This window comes from Hydra vulgaris, chromosome 02, assembly GCF_038396675.1.
Source record: "Hydra vulgaris chromosome 02, alternate assembly HydraT2T_AEP".
In the NCBI taxonomy this organism is placed as follows: Eukaryota; Metazoa; Cnidaria; class Hydrozoa; order Anthoathecata; family Hydridae; genus Hydra; species Hydra vulgaris.
The window spans coordinates 40,348,918-40,360,000 of record NC_088921.1 but is presented as its reverse complement, the minus strand read 5'-3'; the positions used below and the strand labels follow the sequence as shown (position 1 = coordinate 40,360,000).

General features: G+C 28.8%; 1 protein-coding gene across 1 annotated transcript in view; it reads left to right on the top strand.

Moving 5' to 3' along the window:
* The window catches only part of LOC101239084 (uncharacterized), a 35,011-nt gene that overhangs the window by 1,260 nt on the left and 22,668 nt on the right, over positions 1-11,083 (top strand). The gene's annotated exons all lie outside the window — the stretch shown is intronic.

Below are 11,083 nucleotides of genomic sequence, written 5' to 3'. Positions count from 1 at the left end.
CCCCAGGCGCGTACAAGTTTGCTACCGCCGCAAATTTTAAAGGCATACGAGTACAAAACGTTTGAAACATGCGTTTTCCAGCCATTAATTATTCATGACTTATTTTTGAGAATTATGCTCAATTATAAGGCAAGGTTGCGTAAGTTGAGTATGTTAACAGTGTATTATTTTTTTGCAGTCGAAATATTGTAATATTTATATTTATTTTTGCAGATTATCATAATTTAGTCTTTCCTCTTAAAGTATATAAATGAATGTTCATTAAAAAAAAAAAAAAATCTTTTTACCAAAAATTGCGTTATTTTCACACACCAAATCATCTCATCTTAAGTTTCCTAAGATGAGCTTTTTTTAAATAAACTCAAAAAGACTCAAAATAACAAAAATATACTAAAGTAAAAAGTAATTATCTCAACCATAAAAAAAAAGAAAACAATAATAACAAATCTTTCCTATTTCTAAAAAAGTTTGCGGTACTATTTTTTGAAAAAACTTTCGCTCTGGAAATACCAAAATAAAGCTCCGTGGAGAATAACTTAAAAAAAACGCGCTTTTCTTAATAAAAAGCCGCATCTCATCTTGAGCGTCTCAAAACGTATCATCTTTAGCAACTTTACCAAGTACTATCATATTTTAAATAACATGTATGAATGTACTGGAGTACATCCATACATGCCTCTGGTTTTTTAAATTCCGGCTGGAGCCAGAATTATATTTATATTATTTTTTGCCTTGAAGATTATAACATCCTAGGCTTAGCGCGTGCATACATATGGAAATACTACTGGGATATAAACGTATAGGATGCAGAAACTACATAAGACTATATATATATATATATATATATATATATATATATATATATATATATATATATATATATATATATATATATATATATATATGTATATATATATATATATATATATATATATAATATATATATATATATATATATATATATATATATATAAATATATAAATTATGTAAGTGTATTCTACAAACAGATTGCTCAATGTTCTTAAAGAACAGAGCAATAATAAATTAGTAAAATGGAGAAACACTGTGTAAAGAAAGAAAAAATTAAATAAGTGTTTTTACTAATTTATATATATATATATATATATATATATATATATATAAATATATATATATATATATATGTATATATATATATATATATATATATATATATATATATATATATATATATATATATATATATATATATAATAATAATAATATATTATGTTGTAAGTTTGTAACTCACTGCTTAATATTTTTCCATTTAGGTTAAATAGAAATATTTGCTGTAATAGGTAATATAATGGTAATAGTAGTAAATATAATAGGTAGGGCGGGGCTAGTTGGGCAATTTTCATTAAATCTAGCAGATCTCTTGAACGGTACATCGGATTAATATAATTTTTTCACTATTGGAAAGATAATTTGATCTACTAAAAACTGTCTTTGGTTGAGACAAAAAAACCTTTTTCAATTTGTTTTAGAAAATATAGTCTAAAGTTTATTAGGCTGCTCAACCTACCACACCGGGGTAAGTTGAACAATTGTGTGGGGTAAGTTGAGCAATAAAAAAATGAATGTATTTCTGTGACAATTATTACTCTGTTATAAAACCAAAAGATAGCTTCCTTATAAATTAAATATATACTTTCAATTTTAAAAAATTGTATAAGATATGAATATAAAAACTAATAATTTTGAGACTAAAATAAAAACAAAACTTTTTAATCTTAAAACTAAACACAACTTTTTAAACACATTTTTAAACAAACTTGTTAATATTATGTTAAATAATAACTAAACACTTAATGCTAATCTTCAATTTTCATTTTGAAGTTAATACAAATATAGTTTTGACCAGAATGTGAATCACATTTTGAATGAGACCATTGATTGCAACCTTGACACTGGATCCAATTTTCTTCAGGTAGACTTTAGAATAAGTTTCCCAACATACAAGACAAGCATAATTGTGTTCTGCACTTTCATTTTATTTTTTTGTCATCTTAGTTTTTTTGTTTGATTGTTTTTTAACTTTTTTAATATATTAAGCAGCCAAGTCTTCTTATTACCATGATATTATTTGAAAGAGATTGACAGGTACTTTTTTTTTCTCTTAACTCTTTTAAGCTCTTAGTTTGCTGCTGTTTTAATTCTTTCTGGAGTATCTGTTAAAATAACAGCTTTCCTTTTTCTTTGTCTTGTCAAATGTATCTTTCTTGGTGCTGCTTTTAGGTAAGGTCGCACAGTTTCTGAAGAAAATGCTTTAGGAGTTTCAGGAATAAGTAATGTTGTCTCTTTATTAATACTATTTTTGACTGATTAACCTGAAGATGATGTTAAACATACTTCAGAATGAGCTCCATGTGATAGCTCAGATACGAGATTTGCTGGTTCTATACAGCCTGTGATAAATTCATGGTAAAAAATAATCAGCAAAAATGTTTGCATTTTACAGGTATACACCAGTTTTTTGAAAACCCTTTGTAATGTTAGTACACGTTATAGCTAATGGCAATGAGTCAGATACAATTTTTGGTGTACCATAAGTTGTTATGGCTTTTCCAGGATTGTTTCTCAGCCATGCATCTTTTGCAACTGATAAGTACTTTTTAAAAAGTCCAAACACTGATACATCTAGTGGCTGCAGTGTGATGGTAAAGACAATAAGACTATTCCATTCTCCTTTGCTAAGTTTAGTGTTTCAAAATGTAAGTAAGAAGAGGGATTGTCTAAAATCAACAGAATTTTATATTCATTTAAAGACTTCACATGCCTAATGAAATGTTGCATAAAATTTTTGAATTCAATATCTATAACCCAGCCACTTCCATTACCTACCCCAATACAGTCTGATGGAATATTATTAACAAAATAATCTTTGTAATTTTTGCGAGGAAACACAAACATTGGATCCACTGTATTTCCGGAGGCAGATACAGCGGTTACCATTGTGACATTAGTGCCTCTTTCCCCAGATGTCATAGCACCGACATTTCTCTTGCCTTTTACAGTCACAATTTTATTTGGTTTTACAACTGTAGGTACACCAGTTTCGTCAATGTTCCATATTTGTGAAGCACTGAATTTATATATATATAACTTATCCTAACTTTACCATAACTTCACCGAACTTATCAAAAAACACTTTTACATTTGCAGCGTTAAATGATGTTGCCCTACCAAGGCTAGTTGCTTCAGGTTTCCGAATTGATAATTGAGGATTTCTTTTTAAAAACTAGTCATATATAAGTATAGCCGTAAAATACAGGTGCCATTTGCAATAAATAATTTTTTAAGGCGCTTTCTTGCTCTTGGGAAAAAATTAATCTAGGTTTGGAATAACCCATGGATGGATAACCACCAGAGTTAAGTTTTAAAATGTATCTTGTTAATGTCATTCTCTTGATGTCGAATTCTTTAGCAGCTGCAGTAACACCTTTTTTCCCCTCCAAAACAGAACTTGCTACATCACTAAGCTGCTGGCTTGTGAAAGCACTATTTGAAGTTTTTCTTTTATAATTACGCATCCTATAATATATATATATATGTAAGTGTGTGTGTTTGTGTGTGTGCGTGTAGACACACACTCTCTCTAACTGTTATATACCAATATTTAAAGTTTTCTATTTAAATATAGTAATATTTAATAATATATATAAATTATATATATATACAGGGCCGGTTTAACCACTAGGCGAACTAGGCGGCCGCTAGGGCGGCACAAAAACTTGCTACTTAAAAAATAAATATATTGAAAACATTGCCAAAATCTTTTTCAAATCTCTTTTGAATCAAATTTAAGAGATTTAAAATAGTACTCTTTAAATCGTCTCAAATAAAACTTTTCATACTTTTTATGCTGAATGAAACTTTGTAGTAATTAATACAATGCAAACTTTTCATTACTCATTTATAAAAAATTTTAGCACGTTTGCGAGGTGTACATTGCCAATAGATTTTCTAAATTTTATATTTGAAAATAATCTAACAGTTTGTGTCCCCAACACTGTAAAAGCTTTAAGAATCCTCTTGACACTTCCAGTTTCCGTGAGCGAAGCTTCTCAAAACTCAAACTAATAAAAACATTTTTGAGAACGTCTATGCAGCAAGAAAGACTTGCTGGATTAGCTACTCTGCCAATTGAACATGATATTGCTAGAAACATTGAACTGACGGAACTCGTCATAGAACTGACGGAACTCGTTTCTACATTTGCAAAAACAGCAAAAAGTAGCGCGAAAAGTGAAGTTTTGGAATTATTTATTAATATATTATAAAGTTACACGAATATACGTTTATTTAAGATTATCCATGTATATATTCTTCCGAATGTAAATACAAAATGTAATAACATAACTTAAGCATTCCTTTGTTCCTTTGTGAAAGTAAGTTGAGGAGGGGGGGGGGGGGGGAGCAGTGTGTCAGATTCTCCTAAGGTGCGAAATACTCTGGCGCCGCCCCTGTATATATAGTATAAATAATCAAAATATAAATGAAGTATCATGTTTTGTATATGTTTTGATTATGTATACTTTGAACTGGTTATATATTTTTTAAATATGCACACTATCATAATATTATTATTATAATAAATATAGTAAACAAGATTAATTTTAAAAATTTATTCAAGAACTTTTGGCGCTAATACACTTTCGCACCTCCTTTGAATTTACAGATTTTAATTGCAGCTTCTGAAAGATTGTCGTTAAAACGAAAGAAAATGGTATTCAATAACAAATTTCATCAAAGTAAAGGGCTCTAACTCGATCTCGAAGTTTTGAAAAAATACACACAAAAACGCTAATATTCGCCATTTTTTTTAATGTAACTAATTTATGTTTTGTTTGTAAAACTATTTTGTTTATTAAATAACCTGGTTTTTATTCTCATCACGCATTATAACGTTCTTGCGCAAACATCTTTGTTTTAAAGTCATTAGTTATAAGTCATTAACTTCCTTATTTTATTATAAACTCCGACAATTTTGCAGTTAAATTAACGTATGCACGAAACGTGCTATGTTTTAATTATACCAAAATTAGTTTGTTTTAATAAATAAACTTAATATAAGTTATTATTTTAAAAATAATTTTTTGCATGGATTTATGATTTTCTTGTTATTTATTAAATATAATATCGACAATAGTTTCATGAAACAATTTTTTTCTTATTAAACTCGATTGATATCAACAACTTGTTCCCAATAAATGAAAAAAAACCGTGTTATTTAAATTTCTGCACCAACATGAAATCTGAAAAGTAATCAGGAATTATTTCTCGATTAGAAGAACCGAAAATTGCTTTGAACTTTGATTTACTTCTCTGGCACATTGCCTCAACTCTATTTGTCGTAACTCCAGTAATAGGGTCTGCAAAGTGATACGTATGGTTGACTGTTCCATGTTGATAGCCGTGTGCTGCCAAATTTGCAAACGCAGCCCACATATCGCTCCATATCACGGTACCAGGCCTTATCCATTGTCTAATGATTGGTATAAGAGTGGCAGCGTCTCGACGCTCAACAGGTATAAGAAACCCTTCTTTTGTGGTGACGTCATAACCACCGAAAGTCTATTGTTCTTCAACAATTCTTCCACGATTGTATTTCCTTTTTGTAATTAAGGAATCGTCAATTTCAACAATTCTGCCGGGACCACCTAATTGAACTGGGTTGTTCAAGAAATAGTTAACAGCTATCTCAACAAAACTGATTCCAATCTACAACCGTCGTCTTTGACTAAAAATTTCTGACTCTTTTCTAATATCTTCCGACTACATTCCTCTACTCTTGCCAGCACTACGTGTCCACAAATAGGTAATTCCAATTATTTGCCACAGTTCTAAATGAGATCGTTCAAATAAACTACCAACTCTTATAGTAATAGTTTTTCTACAATGTTTAAACGGACACCTCCAAGTTGTCAACAGATCAATTGCATTGTTCTTCATTACATTGTAAGTTGCAACGAGGACAATTAACATTTTGAGAAAGCAGACCGAATTCTCTACACCATTTAACGCACTCTTCTTTGTTCGTTTTAAATCGAACTCTAATATTTACTAAAGAAATACTATCGAACTCAGCTTGTGTAGAATTGAATTGTAATATAAAAATTCAGATAATAGAAATTAATTTAGAAAAATGTTAAATTATATACATTTAAATTATATTTCTTACTTTTAAATTGTATTTTATTACAAAAGCAAAATTAAAAACATTTAGGCTGATAGGAACCAGCCTTTTTCGAAGTAGAGTTTAAGGGCTATTAAAATTTTAAAATCAAAGACTTTGGACAGTGAATATCCGTTCTTGCGAAAAAAGATGGCGATTATTAGCGTTTTTGTGTGTATTTTTTCAAAACTTCGAGATCGAAGTTTTGAAAAAATACACACAAAAACTTTACTTTGAAATTTGTTATTGAATACCATTTTTTTTTCGTTTTAAACGGCGATCTTTCAGAATCTGCAATTAAAATCTGTAAATTCGGAGGAGGTGCGAAAGTGTATTAGCGCCATAATGTTTACCAAACGAAATTTTATCTTCGCGTCTGATAAAGCCGCTTTTTAATCGTTGTCAAATCTGCTTAACTTACCCCTACTAGACAAGGCGACACATCAGTTAGGTTATAAAAAGAACTATAAGACTTGGGGAAAATAGGATAAGTATAATCAATAGCCGAATAAATGGGTAAAATAAAAACACTTGAGTGATTCCAGATAAATGCTTTTTTAAGCATTTATCTGGAAATTTGGGATATAAAAGACTTGCGCTCCTCCAAAGTTAATTAAAGAATAATGAATTTTATTGTAATAGACAATCAAACTTTTTCTGTAATTGAAGATCAGGAGTTTATTGAGTTAATCACTCATTTGCAACCACAATACCTAATTCCAAGTAGAATGTTTTTTAAGGAAACAATGCTACCAGCATTATATTAAAAATTAAAAACCGTAGTATTTAATGAAATTGCAGCTGATCATATTTCATTTACAACAGATATTTGGACAAATACCCATAGTAACGATGCATTTATATCTTTGACTGCGCATTGGATCACAGATAATTTTATGAGAAAAGAGTGTGTTTTACACTGTAAGAATTTTCTAAGGTCCCATACTGGAATAAATATTGCAAAGTCATTCAATGCAATGCTAACTGATTTGGATATTTCCAAAAAGAAAATACATATAGTCCTTCGAGACATGACTTATAGCATGCAACTTGGACTTGACAAGACGGATGAATATGAAAACATGATGAATATGAAAACATGATGAATATGAAAACATGAGATGCCTCAGGCATCTCATGTTTTCATATTCATCATGTCATATTCATCAAATGCAGCTAGTTATCAAAGATACTCTTTTTGATCAGGTTGCAGTATACAACATGATTAAGAAATGCAGAAGAATCTGCACTCATTTTAACCATTCGAGTTTAGCTTGTACCGAATTAAAAAGAATACAGAAAGAATTAGATTTTAATTTTAACACCTTAAATACCAATCCAAGATGTTCCAACAAGATGGAATAATACTTATTTATGTTGTTGAATCGAATTGAGACTCTCAAAAGATTCATACAACTTTACACAGCAGACCACCATCGTTTATTAAATTTAATATTAAATTTAAGTAAATGGGAGTTAATTGAAAATGTATTGGGACTTTAGCAACCATTTTTTATGATTACTGATACAGTCAGTAAATCAAAATCAATGCTGTCATCAATAATTAGTCATATTCGGGCACTACATAATTTTCTTGGAAACCTTGCAGTTGATTCTCGAGTCCAATCAATGAAGATGCTAAGAGAGTCTATTGAAAAAAGATTCATGAGTGATATTTTATTAAAAAGTCACTTTAATGTACTAATGAGTAAAGTACATGTTTTGTCCAAAGCTGTTGATCCAAGGTTACTTTTCCCTGATGAGCAAATATATTTGATTAATTTTTGTTGGCTTTTGTTCGAGATAAAAGATCAAATTAAGTTTCAAAGAGAGACTAATGACCAGACTAATATAATAGAAACTGGTTCATCTTCTTCTAATAGTGCTAATTTCTCAATAACCAATAAAGGTTGTCAGCAATCTACATCAGCTTCTTATGCATCAAATTTACGAGTGACAATCATAAAAAGTTTTCTTACTTGCTATGAGTCAGAAGAAGAAAGAGAAAGTAACCCTAAAGGAAAGAAGCAAAGAAAGATTATTGGAATAGCAGATGAAGAGATAAAAAAGTAATAGATTGTTTTATGGCTAGGAGAAGAATAGGTAAATTGGAAAATGAAGGAGTAATGTTAAAATGGTGGAGCGATAATAGGGTTAATTATCCCTATATATACTGTATAGCAAGAAAACTATTATCTGCCCCTGCTTCATCTGTCTATTCAGAGAGACTATTTTCAGAGGCAGGTAACATTTGTGATCAAAAAAGAGCTAGGTTGTTGCCCTAAACTAGAAAGCAACTCTTATTTTTGCGCCACAATATTCCTAAATTTCCAGAAATTTTCACCTAGAAAACAAGATTCTATTATATATAAGTATATATAATAGAATCTTATATATGTATATTCTATATAATAGAATATACATATATGAATTTTTTGATTTTATATATCTTCATTCTTCAGCGAGGCTTGTTAAATACCGTACATATCATATTTCAAAAATAAGTTTTAGTTTAACAGTCATATATAATGTGTGGATTTAATTTTATTAATTACATAATTGATTATTGCAAAAAAAAAAAACAAACATTGTGTTCATTTAAAACTTTATATTTATTACCTTGGTCTATCTATAGCCTACCTACCTATTACCTTGGTTTACCTATTTTTTACCCAGGCCTATCATATGCTATGTTATATATTATATAAATCCGAAAATTTAATAGACAACTCTTGTTGATTATACACTATAAATATATTTAAAAACAATATAATATGAAACCAATAACAAAGAGCCCTGTAGGACAAATATTTTATGATTTAATTTACACAAGTCTTAAGAATTTAAGGTAAAAAGTAAATTCCGGCATTTCGGCTGGAATTACCATAATTCCGGCCGGAACCGGAATGAACTTAAAATCATCTGGTACATCCCTATTAGCATGACAACAGCTTATGTATTATCTCATATAACCCATGGAATTAGCAGTAGATAAGCATAAAATATTGAAGATATAATAAATTTTTAAATTAATTTTTAAATCTTGTTCCGTTCTGACGTAATTACAAAATATTGAATAACAAAAAATTATAACGGGGTTGATAAATTTTTTTAACAATAATTTTAGAATAACACCGTCGAACATGAATATGCTAAACTAAAAAAATCCGCAAAAAAAGTCAGTAGTCTACCCTTAAAAAAGGTTATACCTCTTAAGAACCTGCTCATAATGCAACCTTCCCCTAATAAATTGTTTAAAAGTAAATAAAAAAAAAATACTTCAAATATTACTTCTAATTTAAAAAAGAAGCTAACTTTTTAGTTTACGATGAAAATATTATCTGCAAAGTGAAACTGGGTTATTTTACTCTATTATTTGATCTACAAAATTCCTTATTGGAATTTTGAATCGAATGAAATAAATGACGGCGATAAAGCATTACAAGAACTTTGACCTAAAAAATAGATATTTGAGGATTAAAAGAATTCCATACATTTTAGCATGCTTAGAATGTCAAACTTTAAAGGAAAAAGGTTTTAGCTTGCTTTGTCAAATTTGCTTTTTAAACTAAATTGATTACGGCAATGTAAATACGCTTACCTTATATTTTAATAGAGCTTTCCCTTTCCAAATTAACCTACAAACACAGGGCCGTCTTAAGAGAAGGGGACGTAAGGTGTCTAACCCCTAGGAAATAAGTTAGTTGCCAAATTTGGACACTGGAATGTTAGCCAACAAGGACATTTATTGTCGATTAGGAAAAAAAACTAAAAACCTTCATTAAGTAGCATTTAATGATTCACGTAGAGTAAATTTTCAGAAATATTACAATACTGTGTAGATTGTTGACTTTTTGACATAGTATTGACTTTTTGATATAGTATTCTTTTATTTCTTCTATAATATTATTTTGAACTTTATTCGCATAAATTTTTTAAAACTCGTTTTGAACTCGATAAATAGTGATTAGACATTGGTTTACGATTATCTCGATATTCTTTAACGTTATTTAAATGATTTTTTAACGTTTCGTTGTAGTGACATATCAACTTTGCAACAGAAAAAAAAAGTCCATGATCATCTTGATCAATCGTTAAATGTATAGGCATTTTATACAAAATAAGAAACGTTCTAGATAAACATACCTTAATTCAGTTATATTATTCGCTAATTCTTTAAAAACATTGTTTGGGGTAGCACTCATAAAAGTAAACTTAAACCTCTCTATCGGCAACAGAAACATGTAGCACGCCTTATAAATTTTAAGGGCCGTTTTGCTCACGCCAAGCCTCTTTTATATGATATGAAAGCACTCAATATATATGAATTAAATGTTTTTAATATTCTTTGTTTTATGTATAAATGCAAGACCCACCTATCAACTGTTTCTTTTCGTAACTTGTATTTACAAAGAGATAGAAATAAATATATTTTAACGAAGGATAATTTAATTCGACGACCATTTTCTTAAACTAATTTTAAAAAAGTTTTTATTTTATTTTACGGACCATTTTTATGGAATAGTATAGTTTTAAATACTTCTAAAGATTTTTATCAAGAATGTAATTTTGATTCTTTTAAACAAAATCTTAAAAAGCTCATTTTTTCAACTTAAAATATACTAATCTACTTTTTAATTTTTTAATTTTTGAAAATCCCTTATCTATATATATATATGTATATATTTAATGTATATTCTTTTTTATTTATATATATATATATATATATATATATATATATATATATATATATATATATATATATATATTTTATCCACAAGCAATTAGCGGTTTCTCTGTGACAAGACCTGATGGTCTTCTTTGAGTATCCGCGTTCTTTATATTTATTTTTATTATTTATTTATATATTGTAATAAAGAACA